The following is a 23,075-nucleotide window of genomic DNA, read 5'->3' on the forward strand; positions in this document are numbered from 1 at the left end:
TAACATAAGTAGACTGTTGATCAATATAGTTTGATTGGTGAATAGACAATTTGGCAATTGCAGCAATCCCTGCCTGATGTACTTTTGATTGAAAGCAGATATTGAGAAAGCCCCCAGCCTGCCATGTCATAAAGCAATGTTCGGGAACCAGCGACCTTTGACCCTCAGTGACTGCACGCTGATAGGAGTGATCAGGTGAAAACCCTGCATGGTGAAATGAGACTTCCGTGTTGTTATCACACAATATTAGTGCCCTTTGCTTGGAAACATGACTCCAGTCTTCTGAAAATAAAAACATAAGCGACGCCTATAAATGATGTGCAGAAGCATTCACAAGCCGTCATTCGTGTTAGGTGAAAGTACTATTAACCCCCAGATCAGTTTCGCATATACAAGGCTAAGGGAAGCAGCGATTTGCTCCACTCGGCGTACAACGGATGGTACCAGCGCCATTAAACGCGTTCGGACCGGATCGGACTGTTCGCTGCGATCCCTTTCCTGCAGATTTCACATCGCAAGGTAGGTACCTTATATTTTGGAAAACCTAGAAATGCATCCATAATTGACTCCACTAGTAGGTCGATGATATAACGGAGCCAGCACAGGAATTTAGTTGGTTTTGCACCTTACCCTTTGGAATTGCCAAATTTAGTCTGATAACGTTTCCAGCGTTTGAGGGAGGGAAGGCACACTCGTTGCCATGCTGATAAACACTTATTTACAAGCCCCTAGCGCCACTTTTGGGTAATTTTTCCCATGTTAAAGATGACGCAAACGTGGCGCAAGGGGCTTGTAAATCCCATATTTTTTAAATTGTCTTTAAGAACTACAGATTTTACATAATTAGACGCAGTCAATAAAAATGCTTCAGGTTTGGTTTGAGTTTAAAAAGGGTCAAATTCGTCCTATGTCATTCAAATACACATAGACTGGATGTGAAGAACAAAGCCTTTCATTAATCTTCATCTGCCGCCACTTTGATGAACACCCAGAGGAGGGTCCACCAGGGGACGCTGTTCAATGACCTCTGACCCTCGACTTCATAACGTATGTCACCACGCAATACTTACTTGTTAGCGTTGCTTGGCGAGGACTTCTCAGCAACTTAGTACCTCTGTGTCGTATGTCATATTGGGCTCTCCCTCACAAACACGCCTCACTGCTGGTCTTAACAAGGACCAGTGAAGTTTGCATAACTGAGTCTCATCTGACAACAAAAAGCAACAATGCTATTGTTATGCGAAGCTGTACTGCATCTCATAAGGTGAGTGTGCATGTCTCATGGACTGAATATACATCACAGGAACTTAAAGGCTCTGATAATGCTCTATTGACATTTGTATAAGAACTCGATGGCCGTGAACCATTGGCCCAAGCTGACACGCCAAGGACACAGTATGTACGCGTGTGTATGCGTATGTGTGTGTGCGTCCGTTCAGCCTGTTGGTAATATTTTTCTTTTTTATCGTTTGTGCCTTAACTTCATGTAATAAAATGTTCAAGCGCAAACATATCCAAGCCCATTTTGTAAGTATTTTCTCAAATGGCACAAATGAATCTCTTGTTAGTACAAACCTTGGTCACAATTGCAAATGCCTCCTGTTACTCAATCATTCATTAGTAACTTTATTCAGTTATTATTCAAAAACAACCATAAAAGTAAAATTAATAAGTCACATTTAAAATATACAAAAACAGTCATAGCTCAATAAAAATAAGCTTATTACATGTCATTAATAAATTGATTTTGGTGATCTAAAAACATTTTTAAAAAACGCAGAAATAGATGCAACAGTTAGTATGTTATCTAATTTTTGAATAGCTAAAAAAGCAGGACGACACTGATTAACTTCCGTGATCTTCAATATGGGCACAATCCATCTTTTCCTAGGAATTGTATAAAACTTACAAAATAACCAAATATGAATGTCTGATTGTTCGGACAAATCATCACATGGGCATTTACTAAGTTGGTTTGACCAGTTGTTCATATCGGGGAAACTAAAGAGCCTAAATAAAAGGTTTAACCTAAAACGCGTTAATAGGAACCTTTCAAAGTCACTCATGTGTAGCTTGACCTATGGTTGCATATTGCTAGTGGCCATTATTCATTGATGCGCCACCACTGTCTTCTTTTGTCATTTCAATATTCGATCTGCGCTCTCCCAAGTGCATCATAAAATAAATTCTAAGGTCTTTTCTAGATACGTGACACAACAGTGAGGGATCATCATAATAATCATGGTGGCATATATTTGTAAGGGATCACTGAAATAATATCGAGGGACAAAATATCGACTTGCAAAAATATCGTGGACAAAATATCGACGGTCAAAATATCGAGTTTGTATCTACAAACAGGTAAGTACAAAAATATCGAGTACAAAATATCGTTTACAATAATATATATATATATATATATTTTTTTCTTTTTAAATATTTAATTGCGAGTTGATCAGGTTTACAAGCAAATACTGGTCAGAGCACAAAAAGAAGATAAGAACATAGTACTAATTAAAGAAAAACAGTAAAGAATCCTTCATATATACAGCAGAAATTGTATGTACAGTACACAACAATGTTAATGAATAAAATTGGTAAACTGGACTACTTAACCAGGTCCTCCCTCCATCCATCGCTCTACCGGTTCCCAAATTTGAGTTCCCATTATCCTCCTTTTACTGCCTTTTGTACTATATATTGCTCGCTCCATAATGTATCTTGCCAACAGGCGTCCTTGCCAGGAAACAAAAGAGGGTGGGTCTGGGCTAATCCAATCTTGCGTCACACAGGAGCGAAAGATCCCAACAGAAATAAATAACAGTTTTTTATGATCATCTATCATAGATATATCAGAACTTCCTATCACAACAAGTTCGGACGTGAGTATTACAGGGATGCCAAGTATCAAAGAAAGAAAATGTTGCATTTCTAATAAAATTCTACTTAAATGTGGGCATGAAAAAAACATATGTACAGAGTCAGCTGCATGTAAGCCACATCTATTACACGCAGTACCAACTGAGGAACCCCATTTAGAGATTTTGGCTGGTGGTCGTTTATAATAATATAGTTGTAAAAAATATCGACTTTATTAAAAACAGTGTTAAATTAAATTAATATTCAAATTTAATTACTAAAATATACTTACAAATACTTAAATTATACAAAAAATGTTTTACAATCTTATTTGTTAAAACATATATATATAGTAACATACTATAATTAAATAAGATACTATTATATTACCGTACGATACCAGAAGTGTAAAAAATACTATTCCCACTCAAAAGAGTGCAAGCGTAGGGAAAGCATTGGATAGCGTAGGGGTTAAAATTACTATTCCCACTCCAGTGGGTGCAACAGTAGGGAAAACTGACCCTGAACCCAAAGAATACCCCTTTACCCAAGAACTGAAAACTGACCCTTAACCCTAAAACTACCCCTTTACCCAAAAACCCAAAACTGACCCTGAACCCTAAAAATACCCCTTTACCCAAAAAACCCCAAACTGACCCTGAACCTCAAAAATACCCCTTTACCCAAAAACAGAAAACTGACCCTGTACCCAAAAAACACCCCTTTACCCAAGAACTGAAAACTGACCCTGAACCCTAAAAATACCCCTTTACCCAAAAACTGAAAACTGACCCTGAACCCTAAAAATACCCCTTTACCCAAAAACTGAAAACTGACCCTGAACCCTAAAAATACCCCTTTACCCAAAAACTGAAAACTGACCCTGAACCCTAAAAATACCCCTTTACCCAAAAACTGAAAACTGACCCTGAACCCTAAAAATACCCCTTTACCCAAAAACTGAAAACTGACCCTGAACCCTAAAAATATCCCTTTACCCAAAAACTGAAAACTGACCCAGAACCCTAAAAATACCCCTTTACCCAAAAAACAAAAACTGACCCTGAACCCTAAAAATACTCATTTACCCAAAATTAATTAATATTATTTTATTATTTAATTACCAATTAATTATTAATTAACAATAACAATAAAGTAAATATATTAGCACATTAGCTGTAATAATTTAATTTAATAATTAATATTATTTTTCCCAATTAATTAATTAAAAATAACAAAAAATGATATATATAAATAAATTACTCTAATTAATGTAATTAAGTAATTAATATTATTTAATTACCAATTAATTACTAATTAAAAATATGTACAAAATGATATATATTAATTAACTAATTAATATTAATTAATTACCAATTAATTATTAATTAAAAATATATACAAACATATATTAATTAATTAATTAATATTAAATTACTCCCCACCCTTATCCCCTATTAACCCAACATCCCGCTCCTAAACATTAACTACAATTTATATTACTATTAATAAAAAAACATTTTTTTACCTTTTTTCTACATATTATACATATTATCTATATTTTTTACTTTCACTATTTATCAATATTTTGTCTTGTCAATTTTTTTAAGTCGATATTTTTGTACTCGATATTTTTTTATCATTATTTTATTCGATATTTTGACCAACAATATTTTTGTTATCGATATTTTATTGTTGTCGATATTTTTAACTCGATATTTTGTCCATTCGATATTTTGGAGTCGATATTTTGTCTGTGCACCATTTGTAAGGAACATCTTTACATAGTTTAACCATCCCATCTTGCCGCCGTTATCAAGGCTCAGCACGTCCCTCAGAATAGAACGGTTAAAGACGCACTCCTCGGTGGTCCATACCCTATGCCACAGAAGAACCAGTGCTACCTTAATGATGTCTTCTATATATGGTTGGCCAAGTTTAGCGTGACAAAGGTACGTAGAGACACTATCCGGGACTGCTAGGATGTATCTCATAAAAATGTTTTCCACCACCTGCAATGATTTCACATTTGCTTATCCCCATATTCCTGCACCATATATGGCGGTTGCTATACAAGTCGCTCTATAAACAGTTAAAAGTTCCCCAATTGGTTTTTTGCCGATCTTTTTACTAAAAATGTTCAAGGTCATTATAGATTTACAAAACAACAGCCTCCTTGTCTTTATTGCACTATTCCATAGGCCAGATTGATCGAACAATACAACTAAATATAGGAAAGTTGGGGTAAAATCTAATGGTTTCGAATTAATGTACATCATTTTTTTCTTTTTATCTGCCCCAGATCCACAGTTCATGCTGAATATTTTAGTACAGTTATTTCTCAAATCCAGGTTAGTCATGGATTGTGAGAAAGATGTAACCATCCTTTGCATGGCCAAGTGTGTCCTGGCCATCAGGACCGCATCATCGGCGTATAAGACTGCAGAGACAGATCTATTAGCTATTGTAGGCATGTCCCTGCACTCCCGCAACAATGTTCTTTCCAGATCATTGATATAAATTGTAAATAGAAAAGGGGCAAGAACGCAGCCTTGTCGCACTCCTCTTGCGATGATGAATGACTTGGTACACTCTCCGTTCTTACCATACCTAACTCTGGCGAAAGCCCCCGAATAAAGCTCCCTGAGAAAAAGGATTACGTTTTTCTCTACCCCAAGTTTCTCCAGAATCAACCAAAGCTTACTGTGAGTGACGCAATCGAAAGCTGACGTTAAGTCAACAAAGCTAAAAAATTTGCGACTTCCCTTGGCTTTGGTGTATTTTTCTAAAAGAATGTGAAATTAAGGCCCTGGTCAATAGTGCCAAGGCCTTTCCTAAATCCATATTGTAGGTCCCTAATTACTGAGTGTTTCTCAGCCCATATTTGTAGTCTGTTTAAAATCACACGACCTAAAATCTTAATGGATGAGTTTAATAATGATATAGGGCGAAAGTACGAGCAACTTGTTCTATCTCCCTTTTTAAATATAGGTACAATAATAGACTCAAACCATGATGGTAGAAAACCATTGGAACAGGATGCATTAAACAATTGGGTAAGAAGTGGACCCCATATATCCATGTTATTTTTATATAGGTCAACCGGAACCCCGTCGGGGTCCGGGGCCTTTCCTCCCAGACTAGCTTTTATGCTTAAAATTACTTCATTCAGGGTAATACCCAGATCCAGTTACATATTAGTACGTGGGGTCTCCTCAACCTCCGGTTGGCTCGGGGCACTATATAAATCTGCATAATGCTTTACCCATTCGTTCTCAGAAATAGCTATTTCTACCCTTGCCTTAGTTTTATCATTTAAAAAAGGGGCATTAACTGCTTGCCAAAAAGCTGTGGTATCTCTGTTCGAAGATGCCTCACACAGAGAATCCCAGGGTTCCTTTTTCAGAGTGTCCTTTCTCTTTTTCAAGGTCTTCTTATAGACCTTTTGCAACTCCCTGATTGAGATCTGATCTTTGACAGGGGCATTTAAGGCGTGCTTGAGATTAGAATGATCCTTGGTGCAAGCTGTATCAAACCAACTCGCTGTTTTCTCCTTAGGGTTTTTCTTTTCTACCCAGAGGCTATTTTTAATGTTTGAGGCAATAATCATTCACAACAACAAGGGTACCAGAGGGTCAAAGTAATAACAAAGGATACTCAGATAATGGCTGAGAATTAGTACCACTAGCTATACCACAACTCTTCTTCATAGGATAAAAGTGAGCCAATCAAGTGTATGGTCTTGAACACCCATCAGACACCACTCGGAACCGCCCTTCATCATTTGGGGTTCTGGGGACCTGCACACCAAATTGCCTGATCTCAACCAGGAGAGGGCCTAATAGATGATAAACGGTCCCTCCTGTGGGCAGCGTGGGGTCACCTCTTGTCAGAAATAGTTGGTTATATATATATATATGTGTGGCGTGGCTGATGGGGTAACAGAAAATGTGCAGTGCAGAGAAAATGTGATACCAAAAAATGAGAGTAAAGTAGGTAAAATTGGTTTAGGAAGCAAAAAACTAATTTAATTGGATATAGCTTCCAATGCCAACATTAAAAATAGCCAAGACAGAGAAAATTTATAAACTGTCTAGTAGTGGAACGTGGTCAACATGTTTCAGCAAACTGCGGCCATGTGGCCTTGCTTTCTTCAGGACCTTGTCAAAACGACTGCTGCTACTGCAAACAGAACCAAAGTGTAAAGAAATAGTGTTCTAAAAAAAGTGAAACAACTCAGATACTGGTATACAAGTCACCTGGACCTCCTGGGTGTACTCTTCCGTATCTTCTTACAGATTCGGTTGTTCACTAAAAGAGTCAAAAGAATAGCATGAGTACATCACACACAACCTGTCTCTAAACATCCTTGTCCACATCATCATGAGTAACCTTCATCATTAATGAGGCCTGTAAGAAAATAAGGCCGATTGCACTATATATACTAGTGTCTCCTAATGTTCATAGAACTTGAAGGTTTTTCAAATTTCATATAGTACATCTTATCCGATGTGTAAGATGTGAAGACCTCACCCCACCTGGCTGCGGCTCAGGACATAAGTGAAGCACCGCTCTGTTGAGGTGAATAAATACAAAAATGAATCACCCACCACAAGCGTGTTCCAACACAGCATAGAATTCAATTCGCTCATTCTCATAATCTCCGTTTACAGATGGTGGAGATCACTACCTTCTGTTCAGTATGTAGAACATGCACATTACGAGGTACTGATCCCAAAAGGGTCCTTCCAGTGCATTTCCTAAAATGATACTTCGATGATGGTATAAGCAAGCTTTTCTACAACTGAGGTTCGTTATAAAGATCACATGACCCTCCTCGTTTGTATGAACTAGCCCGATAGGAAGAGCGATATTGTTCTACCTTCATCGGTTCTTCGAGGAATACCTCGAGTTAACTAAAATGATTCTTCCAACTCTAATGATCACATAGTGTGCCTGAAAGCACCCGAGCACTAGTACTAATGCGTCATAACACCAATAGGACGAGCAATGTTGTCATAGCTCAACCGATCTTACATAGGCACCATAAGTTCACCAAACCCCTCTAGTCTCCCTACGATGATTCAATGGTGTCCCAACTGCACCTACGCGCTTGTACTAACGCGCTAGAATATCAAACATGGCCCTACCTCTCCATCGGTACTCCAACGCGGCATCTGTGCCGTCTGGGGAGGTAACGCCGGCTTGCTGGAGGTGAGTTTAAGTTAGTCTGCCCCAGATAGGCAGAGTACACCACGTGGTAAACGACCGAGCCTCGCCATAGGTCGTATCTATGCCGGCAATGTACCGAGTGCTGTGATTGGTTGGGCACTCGATACATTGTCCAATCATATCCCAGTGGCTCGTAGTCATGGTGAAATTAATAAACAAAGACTGACGAGGTTCCAAAACGGACCCGACTAGACTACGGAGTGATGTGGGCCGCTTTATTACTGTAAATATTAACAATATATAGCCTTGGTTCACCAGACAGGAGCATTTATTGCCCCCTGGTCAGTAACGCTATATTGGGTATGTAAAGTATAATACTCCTGATGAGAAACCAACAGGTTACAGTGACTGGAGGAATAATAATCACAACCCAATGGGTCATGTAGACAGAACACTAGCAAATCTGGATGACATAACGTCAGCTGGCAGAGTCCTGTCCTCACAGAGAGGACCAGGGTATGTCGTCATTGAGCCCTCTACGGTCGGTGCCAAGTTTCAGCACCCATTTCTGTTCCTTCACTAACAGAAAATTACTCACATTGGCAGCATGTGATGGAATAAACGGTTTCTCTAGAACCGTCCATTGGAACGAAGTGGGTGAGTGATTTAAGTTGATGAAATGGGTAGTGAGTTTTGTAGCCTGCCGTTTGCAGTTGATGGTACACCTGTGTTCAGACAGCCTCACCTTGATTTTACGGGTTGTCATCCCCACGTATCTGCAAACGGCAGGCTACAAAATTCACTTCCCATTTCATCAACTTAAATCACGGGAGGTGTGTCTAAAAGCGTATGTCGGTGCTGGCCATCAATGAGAGAGACCTGTGCATTTTTCAAATGGGTGGTGAAAAAATATGAGTATGTTGCTGGAGATGTGGGCCTCCGTGCCACCAATGTACTTATCGGGGGAGGGTAAACACCCATTATTCCGCAACTTTCTTTCCGCATACCATCACTCTGCATACTTTCATTACGAAAGTACCATGACTCCGCAATGCCATTATAACACATGGCATTACATTTTATATGCTTTTACCATGCATACATTTACAACAAAATTAGTTGTAAATGCATGAATGGTAAAAGCATGTTTTTTTTAATGTTTGGATAAGGTAAGTATGGGTATAGGGGTATATGTTTTGGGGTACTGAGGTATATGTTTGGGTATTTTAAGGGTTTAGATATAGTTTTGGGTTATTGGGTACAGGGGTAGTTTTAGGGTTTAGGGATAGGTATGGGTTTTGGGATACAGGGGTATTTTTAGGGTTCAGATCTAGGTTTGGGTTTTGGGGTATAGGGGTATTTTTAGGGTTCAGGGGTAGTTTTAGGTTTTGGGGTACAGGGGTATTTTAAGGGTTCAGGGCTAGGTTGTGGATTTGGGGTACAGGGGTATTTTTAGGGTTCAGGGCTAGGTTTGGGTTTTGGGGTTCAGGGGTAGGTTTGGGTTTTGGGGTACAGGGGTATTTTAAGGGTTCAGGGCTAGGTTTAGGTTTTGGGGTACATGGGTATTTTAGGGTTCAGGGGTAGGTTTGGGTTTTGGGGTACAGTGGTATTTTAATTAAAGTTTTGAAACCACACAAATGGTGTGCCTCATCTGACCCAGGTTTCTTGTAAACTCACCATATCATGCTCATTCACAAGATTGACCCAGTTTGATTGGACATTTTTGTTTTTAAACCTGCTACATTCCATTATCGACCATTAGCTAAAATATCCACTGCACCAATAGAGCCAGAGGTGTCATTATTATTTTCTGACAGAATATTCACAGCTATGCCACTTTCCTTCAATGCGCCAGTCTCTTCAGAATTAATTTTCCCTGATCTTGCCCTAGGGTCCACCCATGGGCATTTTACTCCTTCATGGGCATTCCCAGTCAAAGATCTTACATTTACAAAATTAGGCACAGGTTTAACAATAGAGTATCCAGATCCAAGTCAGTCTATCCCCTCAAGCTCAGAGAGCGTATCAAAGTGATTAAATGTAGGAATATTAAATATATTTCTATGTACAGCCGTAAATCCTCCACATTGTATCTCAAAGGCATGCATATTTAGTGGGGCAGGAAAGGAAGAGGGATAAAAATAGCTCAAATCAAGAGTTTGTATACCGCCATCTCCTCTTTGGTGGTATCAATCGCAAATATGACTAACCACTAGTCTATCTCTAAAATTAACAATAATGCACTCACCAACTAGGTCCTTTGGTCTATGTCCCACCCAGCTTACTCTTCGCACATACAGAATTTCACCACGTACATTAGCCGGGAGGGGCCTATTTTTGTTCAACCAAAAGGTTACCTTGTTTTTTAGTTCGGGGTAAGTTTCTGTTTTATCATTGCCCAACTCAGGGACCCCAGATAACAGTATATGGAGAAGAATCTGGTGGTAAATCAATACGTGGATGAATACTCTTTTGTTTTGGAACACTTGAGGTTTCCTTGTCTGTATGTATGGCTTTTTTATCCTGACCCACAGCCCCAGAGTCCTTTACAGCCTCCCCCCCCCACTTTTCGTCCCACCCCTTTGGGAATCGATATCCTTTTTCCCGTGGTTTTATCATCTTGGCTAATTCCATTTGGTAAACAGGAGGGTGTGTTAGATTTTATCGGGGTTGGTAGTAGGGTGATAATACTAATAGGTTCTCTTGTTGCATTGTGTCCTACTACACTTCGATTATGTGTGCTATCAGCAAGTTTTTTCAATATGTCAGAACTGGCTGTGGTTACATGTTCGAGTATTCCTAATATTTCACTAATCAGTTTGATCCACTCTAGCAAAAGTAACATTAGAGACTTCATCAAATGCTCAACTTTCTCCATAAAGCCATCAGCAATTTGGGGCAGAGGTAACAGAGGCTCGGGCGACTTTACAGACAATGCCTTTGGGGAAGGATTGGTGTCGGTGAGGATATGCTAGTTGGTAAAGGGTGCATCGACGTTACACGATTCTCAGCTTTTTTGGACGTTTTAATTATTTTTGGGCACCTTCCCTTCTGAGAACCCCCACCACGTTTCCTCTTAACTGTTGGTCTAAATCCTAAAAATAGTTTTTTAGCCTGAGGATTGGGAATATTTTTGGCTGTAGACCTTATGGGAAAACGTGGGGTAGTTTCTTTAGATGTGTTAACCGAAAGAGAGTCATTGGTCGAAATAGTAAAACTAACCTCTATTGTCGTTGGTAGATTAATCAGCACCTTTGACTGATGATCGTTACTATCTCCCACGTTAACATCATAATTGTGTATTTGTGTTCCTAGTTGTTCTGGTGTAGTAGCTAGCATAATTGCTCCCAAAGACGATCGTTTAGTATACAAGGGTTCTAATGAGAGGCGTTGTTCTGTCAGAGCGATTTCATGCTCCAGAACTGATGTGGCCCTGGTTATAAATTGGACCAGTGTCCCGGTACACTCCCATCTATTGCACCTGTTGCTGCCTTCCTCCCTTTCCCTACATGTTGCACCATTAATCCTAAATACTGCAGTATATAACTTTGCCCAACTATGATGTTTACAAAACGAGACAAATATCAGATATCAAAATGCAGTTACAAAAATAAGAAATCCAAGATGTAGATAGTGTTACAAATTCACCAATGTTCGAGGGGTGGCTCAGCCCAGCCTCCGCCAGTCTTCGACGGGCTCAGACAGGCCCGCCCTTGGCCCGGGCTTTGCCCGCGTCCATCCCGCGCTGCGGGAGCCTCTTTGGTGTTAAATGTGCCCCTGGGCGCTGGTGGTGACACTGAGGCCGCGTGGCAGCTTGGGGCTTGTGGTCCTGTCTTTGCCCTGGTCCGCTCTGCGGGAAACAAACAACCGGCAGGTAAAATTCCAAATCACGCTCCCGCGCTGCGGGAGCCTCTTCAGTGGTAAATGCCCCCCTGGGCGCTGGTGGTGACGCTGAGACCACGTGGCAGCTTGGGGCTTGTGGTCCTGTCTTTGCCCCGGTCTGCTCTTTTTTTTTCTAAAAATAGGCGGCGGTTGCCTGTATTTTGATGGCTGCCTACTGTTACTCACATTTTTCAAACGTTTTCTATATGTTCTCTAGATATATGGATTTAAGGAAATAACTATAAGGCAGCCTCATTAAAAAAGGTTTGGATTTTGCCCTTTCATTATAGGCAGTACAATTTTGCAAATTATATCAGGTTAAAGGCATTTTTGGAGCTTATTTAGAATTAAACAGAAAGGTAACTCCACCGCAAAAGTGTCAGAGTGCCCTTTCGGCCAGACTTGGGATTCCCCTGCTCTCTTTAGAGTCAGGGTAACCACCCTAGTTCCAATGTGGGAACCTACACAGGCTCTGCTTTTGAAAACCTATGAGTGATGGATGTCAGGCATACTGAGAGTGGACATTTCAATATAATTCTCTTCCTTTTTGGGACTTCCAGAGACAGCCTGGTGGTCAAGAGCAGGAAATATTAATAATGACCTCCTTGTGCTGTGAAATACTCCCAGTGTATTATATCCACACAGGGGATCTAAAGGGATGGGCCCAACCAGGAACGTACTAATCCCTCTATATCGTACAACTCACAAAAATGTACACCTGGTATTGCAGAAAAAAAGGACAAATTGGTAATTCAATGTCAAAAAACAAATGTCCTTTGTGTTAACAATTGCATATGTCATGGAACTTCTGGGAAAGAAATCCTTTCTAGGACAAGAACTCTCACTCACCCGAAGGTGACATGCTTCATCATAGGGTTCCCTCTTCACACCCGGACTCAGTAGTTGTTGAGAAACTCAAAAATAAAAGCTTCACGGAGGATCCGCGCCCTCCTGACCACGAGTTTTATGCTAATTGGCTGTCAACACTCCAAACCAGGAAGTGTTGGCAGCCATCTTGTGCCTCGGTAATCAAGGCACAAGGAAAGCAAAAAACAAACACGAAAAACAAGAAACTGGGGCAGGGTAGAAACAACCTTACCCCCTAGGCCTGCTCAGGGGGGCCCTCAAGGACCCCCAGGGCCCAAAAAAGCATTTTTAATATTTTCATTTTTGTTTCTACTATATCTTGTTTATGGTGCGCTACCTTACCTTGTATACTAGTGTCATTCTGTTTAGCAGCCATCAAGTAAGGTATTGCTATTGTCAGTCCTAGCCATACTAAAAGCACTATTAATATACTACATATGCATATTCTACGGTATGTCTTTATACAATTTCTTTTCAAGTTTCCAGTAACTCTAGTACATGGGTACTCACAAACTTTCTCTCGGGGGCCGAATTTAAAGTGTGGTTTGTGGCCGAGGGCCGCACCGGTGGAGGCGGGGTCAGTGGAGGAGGGGGAAGGGGCTTGAAAGAAAAATACTGGACCATGAAGTTGAACACAAGCCCCTGCAGCAGACGCGTTCATTCACTGAGCCAACAGACCAGCATACACACACACATCTCTTTTTCTCTCTCTCTCACTCTCTCTCTCTCTCCCTATCACTCCCTCCCTCTCTCTGTCTTCCTCCTTCTCTCTCTCTATCTCTCTCTCTCTCGCTCCCTCCGTCCCTCTCTCTGTCTCCCTCTGTCTCTCTCCCTCTGCCTCTCTCACCTCTCTTTCTCTGTCTCCCTCCCTCTCTTTCCTTCCCTCTCTCCGCCTCCCTCCATCTGTCTCCCTCTGTCTGTCTCCCTCCCTCCCTCTGTCTGTCTCCATCCCTCCCTCTGTCTCCCTCCCTCCCTTCCTCCTTTCCTCTCTCTCCCTCCCTCCCTCTGTCTGTCTCCCTCCCTCTTTCTGTCTTCCTCCTCCCTCTGTCTCCCTGCCTCTGTCTCCCTCCCTCTGTCTCCCTCCCTCTGTCTTTCTCCGTCTGTCTGTCTCCCTCTGCCTGTCTCCCTCTGTCTGTCTCCCTCTCTCCCTTCCTCCTTTCCTCTCTCTCCCTCCCTCTCTGTCTGTCTCCCTCCCTCCCTCTGTCTCCCTCCCTCTCCCTCCCTCTGTCTGTCTGTCTCCCTCTCTCCCTCCCTCTGTCTGTCTCCCTCTGTCTGTCTCCCTTTCTCTCTCTGTCTCCCTCTGTCTGTGTCCCTCCCTCTGTCTCCATCCCTCCCTCTGTCTCCCTCCCTTTGTCTCCATCCCTCCCTCTGTCTCCCTCACTCTGGCTGACTTCCTCCCTCCCTACCTCTGTCTGTCTCCCTCCCTCTGTCTGTCTCCCTCTGTCGGGCTCTCACTCCCTGCTGTCCTCCCACCTCCCTCACCCAGCCTCTGACTCCCTGCTCTGCCCTCCCACCTCCCTCACCCGGGCTCTCACACCCTGCTCTGCCCTCCCACCTCCCTCACCCAGGCTCTGACTCCCTGCTGCCCTCCCACCTCCCTCACCCGGGCTCTCAGTCCCTGCTCTGCCCTCCCATCTCACCCATCTCTCAGTTCCTGCTGTCCTCTCTCCCCCCCTACCCTGTGTGTCAGCCTGGGCTGACACAGGCTCCTGGGCACCCTAGTACTTCACAGGTCTTTAAACAACCATTTGTTTGTTAAAGAGGCTTTGTTCACCTCCTAGCACCCCTGCAGCTCCACTCTTGGCTGTGGCTGGAATCGCCTGGCCCCCACAGAGCAGTCTCTTGGATTCCGCACTGCTGCTCCCAGAGGTGTTTGCTGAAGTTTAAAAAAAAACAAGATTCGATGTCTCAAGCTCCGCGGGCCACCACTGAAGGCTTGCCGGGCCGCTACTGGCCCGCGGGCCGTAGTTTGAGTACCCCTGCTCTAGTATCAGCCATTTTTTACTAAGGAGACTTAGCCCCTCTTTGAAAAATGTACACAGAATATAACTGTGAATTTATCTCAAGTTGGTCTTACTTCTTCGACAAAATTATCAGCAATCAATTCTTCATCACTTTCATCACCAATTTCCAGATTCTCAAATTCTTCAAGAAACACATAAGTCTTTTCAGGACCTTAGAATTTATTGTTCAGCTTTTTCAACCGTGGACATCTTCTTGGCTTACTTGTAGATGGTTCAGTTTGGCTTGTTATTTCATCTACTTGTTCAGGTTCTTCATCTATTCTGACTAGGCAATATTTCAGTCTTTTTACAAAACCCGGCCAAGTATCACCTTTTCTGAGTCTTTTAGCCGGCACTGTGCTTTCTGATTCTTCAGATGTCCTTTTATTTTCTTTGGGTTGTGGCACAATTCAATTTTTGTTGTCTTCAGGTATCCTCTCTATCTAACCTTGTCCAGGGCTTATTTCCATTGAAGTTTCTGCCTGGATGGGTTCTTTTACACTAGTCTGACCTTGTTCAGGATATTGCTTAGTTGGACCTAGAATTTTTTCTTCTTTCTGAATACATTTTGCTAATCCTGTCTGGTCCTGCTCAGGTCTTGCAATTTCTTGATTGTCTTCTGCCTGTGCGTTTTCTCTAGTACCTATCTGTCCCTCCTCAGAACACAGGTATTCTGGTGGGAGTTCTGTTAGTCTGAGTATATTGCTCTTTCCTTATCTGGTCCTCCTCAAGATTACCATTAGCTTTGAATTCTGTAACCTGAGTGTGTTCTTCTATTCCTATCTCATCCTCACTATCACTCTGACTATCTAGATATGTTTGGCTTCTTGTTCTTATTCTTATTTCAGGTATGTCAACCACTGAAATCCATTCATCCTGACTGGTGCTCGGTTGTTCTTCGTCAACTACTTCAGGATCAACTTCTTGCGACCCTTCAGCTGCGCAACCTTCAGCCTCAACTTCGTCGGGTTCTGTTACCCTTTTGGTTTGGCTGACATGGATCCAGTTTGGAATTCCCTTGCAGTTTACAGCTGTGGTGGTAACCAATATCACTTGGTGTGGTTCTCCCCACCTTGGTGCTAGGCAAGATTCCCGGGTGTGAACTTTTATCACTACCCAATCTCCAGTGTTCAAGTCATGGTCAGCCAATTCTTTGCAGTACTCCAACACTAAATCATCAGATATAGTTAACAGCTTGTGTCCTGGCACACATTCTTGCCTCATTTCCCTTCCCATGAGTATTTCATGGGGACACATCTTTCCCAATCTTGCTTTGATTGTGCCATTCAGTTGTTCTACCACTCCAGAAGCCTCTGGGCGGTATGCACAGTGCAGCCTTTGTTCAATTTTGAATGCTTCACAAATCAGTCAAATTATTTAATTATTAAAATGAGACCCTCGGTCTGATTCAGTTGTTACTGGTAACCGAACCTAGGAATGAGCTCTCTTAAAAAGAGTTTGACTACAGTTAAGCAGTCATTCCTTTGGGTTGGAAAAGAAGCAAGCAGGCAACTGAATGAAATCAAGTTGCAGTCTGATAAATGGGCCTTCTGCCTTTCCAATTTTCCCAGGGCAAACCACATTTTTTCGACCAGGGTTCATTCGTTGGCAAATCAGGCATCTCTGGCAAAGACTCTCTGCTACGCTCCTGAAGCTTGCATTGAACCAATCCTGTCTGAACAACCTTATCATTGCGTCTCTGCCTATGTGTGTTTCCCTGTGGTACATTCTGGCCATTGGTGCAAGCATACAATCAGGTAGCACTGGTCTACCATCTATATAAACTATCACACCATCTTCAGGTCTTATCTGACACCCTATTTTCTCCAATTCTTCCTTTTATTTGGGTTCTCCTTCGTTTTGCAACTCTCTCACTTCCTCCCATGTATTTACTCCTCTCAACAGCATAAGTTGGTAGCTGATTCCACATGCTTCAATTTCCTTGTTTACTGCCATTTTAAATCTGGCACAATGTTGGCCCACTTGGTCAGCATAACGATTACCAGCTGTCACTTTGTCATTTCCAGATTGGTGAGCAGCACACTTGACCACAGCCAATTCTTTTGGCAATTGAATTGCTTCAAGTAATTCCCTTAAAAACTGTCCATATTTAATAGGGGGTCCTGAAGAAGTCACGAACTCCCTTTGCATCCAAAGTTGGCCAAAGTCTTGCACAACCCCGTAACCATACTGACTATCTGTGTAAATGGTTACCCTCCAATTTTTCCCAATTTTGCACGCTTTAATTAAAGCAATCAATTCAGCTACTTGTGCAGACTTGACTCCTAGTAAATTAGATGCTTGGACTATACCAGATAATGTACAAACAGCATAGGCAGCACTCAAGCCTCCTTCCTCATGTCGCATACATGAGCCATCTACATATAACTCATGTTCTGGATCTTTTAAAGGTTCTTCTTGTATATCTGGGTGTGGTTTAGTACTGAATTCAGTGAGGTCGACACAATCATGTTCGACTTCCTCCCTTACTTCTTCAAAATGGGAATTGGGTAACAACATTGCTGGATTTAAAATAGTACACCTGACTATTATCATGTTTTATGAACCAAGAATAACTCTTTCATATTTAGTTATCCTACTAGGAGTTAAGTACCTGTCCTGGTTAACAGAATCACAACTGCATGTGGGACATACACTGTTACAGGGTGTCCCGTGACAATAGATTCACTTTGCTCAAGACTCATACAAGTTGCAGCTACCGATTTTAGGCATCCTGGCAGTGCTGACGCTACTGGGTCCAGTGTGGCAGAAAAATATGCCACAGGACGTCGCATTAACCCATAGGTTTGGTTTAGGACTGAAAGAGCACAATTGTCTCTTGTGTCACAAAACAGTGCAAATTCTTTCGAGTAGTCAGGTATCCCTAATGCTGGAGCTTCACACAGACAATTACTCAGTTTTAAGAAAGCAGTCATGCTTTCATCATCTCATTCAAATGGATCTTTGCTCATTTTTTTGTCAGCTGAATCAATGGTTTAGCTAGCACTGCAAATCCCATAATCCACTGCCTGCAGTATCCTACCACTCCGAGAAACATTCAGATTTCTTTCTGAGTTTGGGGTAATTTCATGTTCTGAATTATTTTGATTGTTTCAGATGTCACTCTTCTGACCCCTTTTTCTATCTGGTGTCCCAGACACTTGACCTATGTTGCACAGTTTTGCAATTTCTCAGGGGACACTTTATGTCTATCCTTTGCCAAATGGTTCAACAATGCAATAGAATTAATCATGCAGTCATTTCTGTTTCTCGATGCTATCAGTAGATAATCGATGTACTGCACCAGAACAAATTGTCCGGGCAGCACCAATGATTCAAGACACTTTTTCAAAATCTGATTAAAGATGGATGGGCTTTCCATGTACCCTTGTGGAACACAATTCCAAACGTAAACATGCTCATCAAATTTGAACGAAAATAAAAACTTGCTATTTGGATGCAATGGAGTGGAAAAGAAGGCATGGCATAGATCAATTACAGTGAACCATCCTGCCCTCCATTGTATTTGATACAGAATTATTGCTGTATTCGGTACTACTGGGTAACATGGGACGACAATTTTATTAATTTTATGAAGGTTTTGGACCACCCTATATTTTCTGTTTGGTTTCTTTCTGCCAATTATAAGTGAATTACATGGACTGCTCATTATTTCTTCTAGAATGCCTTGTTCAACCAAACGCTCTATTTCTTTTGCAACACCTGCCTTTATTTCGGGACTCATTTTGTACTGTCGAATATTTGGGTAAACTGCACCCTCCTTCACCGTCACTTTTATGGGATCAACCTTTGCCATTAAACATACTTCTTTTCCGGTGAAATCCCACACATTAGGATATCCGAAAGTTTAAAGCTCTTCTGGTAAATCTCCTAGGGACATCTTTTTAACTTCTGTTTCTTGGCCTTCCCCTCTTTTATGATTATTTGCTTGCTGACTTAACCGAAGTTCCTGTTATTCTGCCATTTTTACTTGAGCCCACATTACTTTTTCTTCTAATTTCTTTAGCTTGGTATCAATTTCATCCTCACAGTATTTTGCATACTTGAGAATCTCATCGACAGGCTTCGCTTGCCAACATAATTTATGTTCTTTAATCATTGGGGAGATTTCCGGTTTTAATCTGAACACAAAACAATATATAAAATGTGTCATGTCCATATTATCAATGTTTTCTAAACCACTATACTGTTTAAATACCTGTAATAGGCGTTCATATTATGCATGTACAGATTCATCTTTATTTTGAGTGGTTCTGTCTATTTTAGTCCAATCTGTTTCTTTTGGGTGAATCTTTCCCTTTAAATAGGTTATTACCTGATTATACTTTTTCATTACCTCCTCTGACGAGGCTCCTGTCTTTGGATCTCTAGGGTATTCATCATTTGACCAATCAACTGTAATTTAACACTAGGTCCACAAATCAGCTGGAACAACAATGTCAAATAAACCATCTACATTTTTTAACAGTACCATCAAAACTTTCAAAAATCTTTCAACTTGCCGGTACCATTCCACAGGTTTTTCTCTAAGCGTTGGGAAGTCATTAGTAAACAATAAAATATCCTGGTGAGACCATGGGACATGTACATAACCTCCTCCTGGCACTTCTCTCATTGGACTAAATCTTTCAACCTTTTCTGTTTCCTAAGTAAATACTCAGATGTAGTCCTATTTGCCTGTTCTTCTTCCTTTTTCTTTGTCCATCTGGCTTAGCATTTGTCTAAATCCCCCCATTTTTGAAACAACAATTCTTTTATCTGCAATTTTCGTCCTGACACATTCATGTTTTCTAAAACTTTGTCAGAAAATTCATCTCTATAAGGTTTTTGTAATACCTTAGATTTGCCAATGTCAATTCCCATTTCATAAGCCAAATTCATTAACTTTTCATGGTATATTTTCGTATTTCGAGTAATACTTCTGCACATAAACAACAATTCATTTTCATCACAATAATTTAACCTTTCCAATCCTACATTTCCAGCTACCATTTCTTCAGATTCAGGATGTTTCAATCTGTACTTCCTTTTAACAACGGGTAGTAATTTTCCTTATCGAGTCACTCACGGGTTCTCGTATAGGTAAATCCATCAAGGAAATCACTGACTCGCATTCACTTGCTTGATCATCAACTATTAGAGTTTCTTTCCTAGGTTGTACTATGGGTGTAGTCAAAACAGGAATTTTAGGACCGGTTTGCTTATCTCCATAGAAAGGAACTATGGAACCTATAGTTACTGGTATTGTCAAGGCTTCAGGACTCGTATTTAATTGAGTGATTTTCTATATTAACTCACTACGCTGTTTATTTAATGCTTCTTTCTCTCTTTCTTGGAGTACCTTTTCCAGTGAGGTATCATGTATAATCTGCGAAACCAAAGGTGGTTGTAAAAATGCAGCACTAGGAATAACTCTACTAGTTTCTTCCTGGTAAGGCGGCGGATTTTTCAATAATAAATCATCTAAATAATCATCATCCGAATCACCACCACTAGTCATTAAACGTTTTGTTTTTTCTGTGCTTTTACTTCAAGTCGGTTCTTCTGTGGTAAAAACAGGATATAATCCTTCCACTATCATAGACTGTCTCAATTGTTTCATTTGCTTCTCTCTAGTCTCTTTGAGAAATCTGGGATAAAATCTGCTAAAACGTCAGTCACTTTGAGATCTATCTCGCTCAAAAGCCTCCGTCGCCCACTCTTTTAAAGCTTCACACTGCATTAATCTTGGTCTAGGGTCTAATTTATTCATGCAAGTACGTAAGATGTGCAGTATTCTACCATTAAATGTACCATGTTCTGGAAATGCTAATATATCATCATCTTTGGTGTATTCTATCCAATGTTCTAACCATACACAAGTGTGGTAGCCTCTTTCTATCATCATGTATGATGCGGGCGTTTTTGTGGTGGAATAATAATTCCCTCTCTAGTATTCACTGGCTTTTCCTTTTTAAAGTAATTCTTGATTTTCTGCATAAGGGACATTTTTCTACATGTTATATGGTCTTCCTCTAATACTCTGCTCTCCGGCAAAACCTAAATATCTTCTAGGTGGACGATTTCCTACGATGGCTGGATCTAAATGCCACATATACCACTGTCTAATTTTCTACGAAATTTCACTGAATACGAATAAATTATTTTGTTTACTTTGCAGAAATATTTTCTCTAAAACCTGCGCGTCTCTTATTTTCAAAGACCAATGAGTATTTGACTTGCAAACAGCGTTGACCAATGCTTGCGCAACTTTTCCTATGAAGTGAGTCTCACTCTTTGCACTCACCCCTCCTTTACAATTTTCTCACGGCTACACAACCGCTGTTTCTACCAATCCCAGCGCAGCTCTCTATGACGTCAGTGCAGCACCCAAGACTACTCCTCCTTTGCACGGTAATACGACAACTCAATTTTTTTTTCAATTCTTAATTACATGTTTCAGTAATTAACAACATGAAAATAATCGCTACTGTGCCTGATTGACTAAATTCAAAAGAACAGATCATTTCTTTCACAATGAGTAAACCTGTTTCCATCTACTCTTCATACACTGCGAGTAAAACAACCTTCTGTTTACTCTTCACTTAAGCAAAAATACCTGTTAATTCTTCAGAATTACCCTTTCTAGGTGATATAAGACCAAAGTTTCACCAGCGAACTCCTTTACTATCAATCACTCTCACTTTTATATTAGAAAATCATCCCTAACTAGTGGTTCAAGCTTTACCTAACTTTCCTCACTTACTCCATCAAGGCGAGTAACCTCACTGCAGTGTGGCTTCCATTTACCACCCGCTATTCAGTACACTGGGATATTCCAAACAACAAATAACAATACAAACTGATTTTGGTTAGTACATAAAAATCAATAAAAATCAATAATCAATACGCAACTAACTACCTATCTTTAACTAAACCCTAACCATAGCTCTGCTACCAGAATAAATACTGATAGCGCACAGGATTACCAGCTCAATTAATCATACTCGCCTGGACCCATTAACATTCACACTTTGAACCAGTAATCCTGCTTCTACTTACTGCCTATCAGAATTGTATTTCCTTTTAGGACCTATACCTTTATACCATGACTTACAAATTCTTGTCATCTATGCTATAAGTCCTAGGGATCGAAAAGGGATTTAGCATAATAGATAGCATTTAATAATTTAGCTTTCCTGAAATAGCCACAGACTCAGGAGAAGTTTTAAACACATTATTTATGCCAGTTTTGTTGAGTCAGCGACTACAATACGGTGACCATAAATTTTACATGTAAGAAAATAATTAATAAAACATAAAGTTTGCAAGAAATCACAGTAACACCTTTAGACATTGGTACCTGAGAAGGGTGAGAAAGGGAAATAGCACAAGAACATACCACATGGATTATATTTACCTAGAATAGTCTGAGGACCAATCCTGGCCACGGGCTGGGGCAAAGATAGGGCTCTTGAAAAAGTCAAAATGATCTTTATTCGGATAAAAATATCCATAAAAGCACAGTTTATCACGACTAGAACAGAATAAAAGCATAAAAAAGAAAATTATATAAATACATATAACACTGTTAAAACTTTAAAAGGTTGGAGTGGGCCTATAAGCTAGCAGCATAGTCACAAGTGCAAAATACCGCATTATATCCTATGTAAAGTGCATTGTAAGTAAAGTGCAACAGCTGGAGAGTAGATCAAACAATATTTACAACATCAGAATCAATATTAAAACATGGGGTTGGTTGAAATGTGCAAAATCAGCAAAATATATACACCATATAATAAAATAGTTAGGTAACAGTCATCAAGGTTCCAGGAGGCGGTGCCTGGGCCACGCCCACCATGGCAGGTATGAACGAGATAAAGTGCGCAATGAACGGCACTTTCATTTCTTTTGAAAACCTTCGCCACTGAGGAAGGGATTTTATTTCCCGAAACGCGTTTGGCGTCTGAACTTTTATGAAGTGTTTTATGAAGTGTTTCCTGGGCCAGGGGGCCTGCCAGCAAGTTGCAGATTAAATAAAAAGAGCTGATTGAATTTCCTTTGGATTCATATTAATGGGGTTCCTGTTGCGATGGATGTAAACGGCCTACCCGGTCGTGTGAGGAAGCTCACTGCTGTAGCAGATCTGCTCTGATACCACGGTGGAGTTGGGGCATTGGAAGGATTGCAAGCTGGTACTTTTCAGGGAGTGGCCTGCTTGAAGCTCAAATCGACATCTAAAAAGCAAGACAGGCACCTGCTTAAACCACTGGGATTCATTATGTTTTAATT

The 23,075-nt window shown here is 40.7% G+C and overlaps 1 protein-coding gene across 1 annotated transcript in view; it reads left to right on the plus strand.

Moving 5' to 3' along the window:
* Positions 1–339: 339 nt before the first annotated feature.
* Positions 340–23,075, plus strand: part of LOC147668191 (uncharacterized) — a gene marked incomplete at its 3' end in the record, with an annotated part of 255,181 nt that continues 232,445 nt past the window's right edge. Inside the window, exon 1 of the mRNA XM_086948715.1 lies at positions 340–519. The remainder of the gene's footprint in view (positions 520–23,075) is intronic.

Source organism: Lissotriton vulgaris, unplaced genomic scaffold (genome assembly GCF_964263255.1).
Source record: "Lissotriton vulgaris unplaced genomic scaffold, aLisVul1.2 SCAFFOLD_2488, whole genome shotgun sequence".
NCBI lineage: Eukaryota > Metazoa > Chordata > Amphibia > Caudata > Salamandridae > Lissotriton > Lissotriton vulgaris.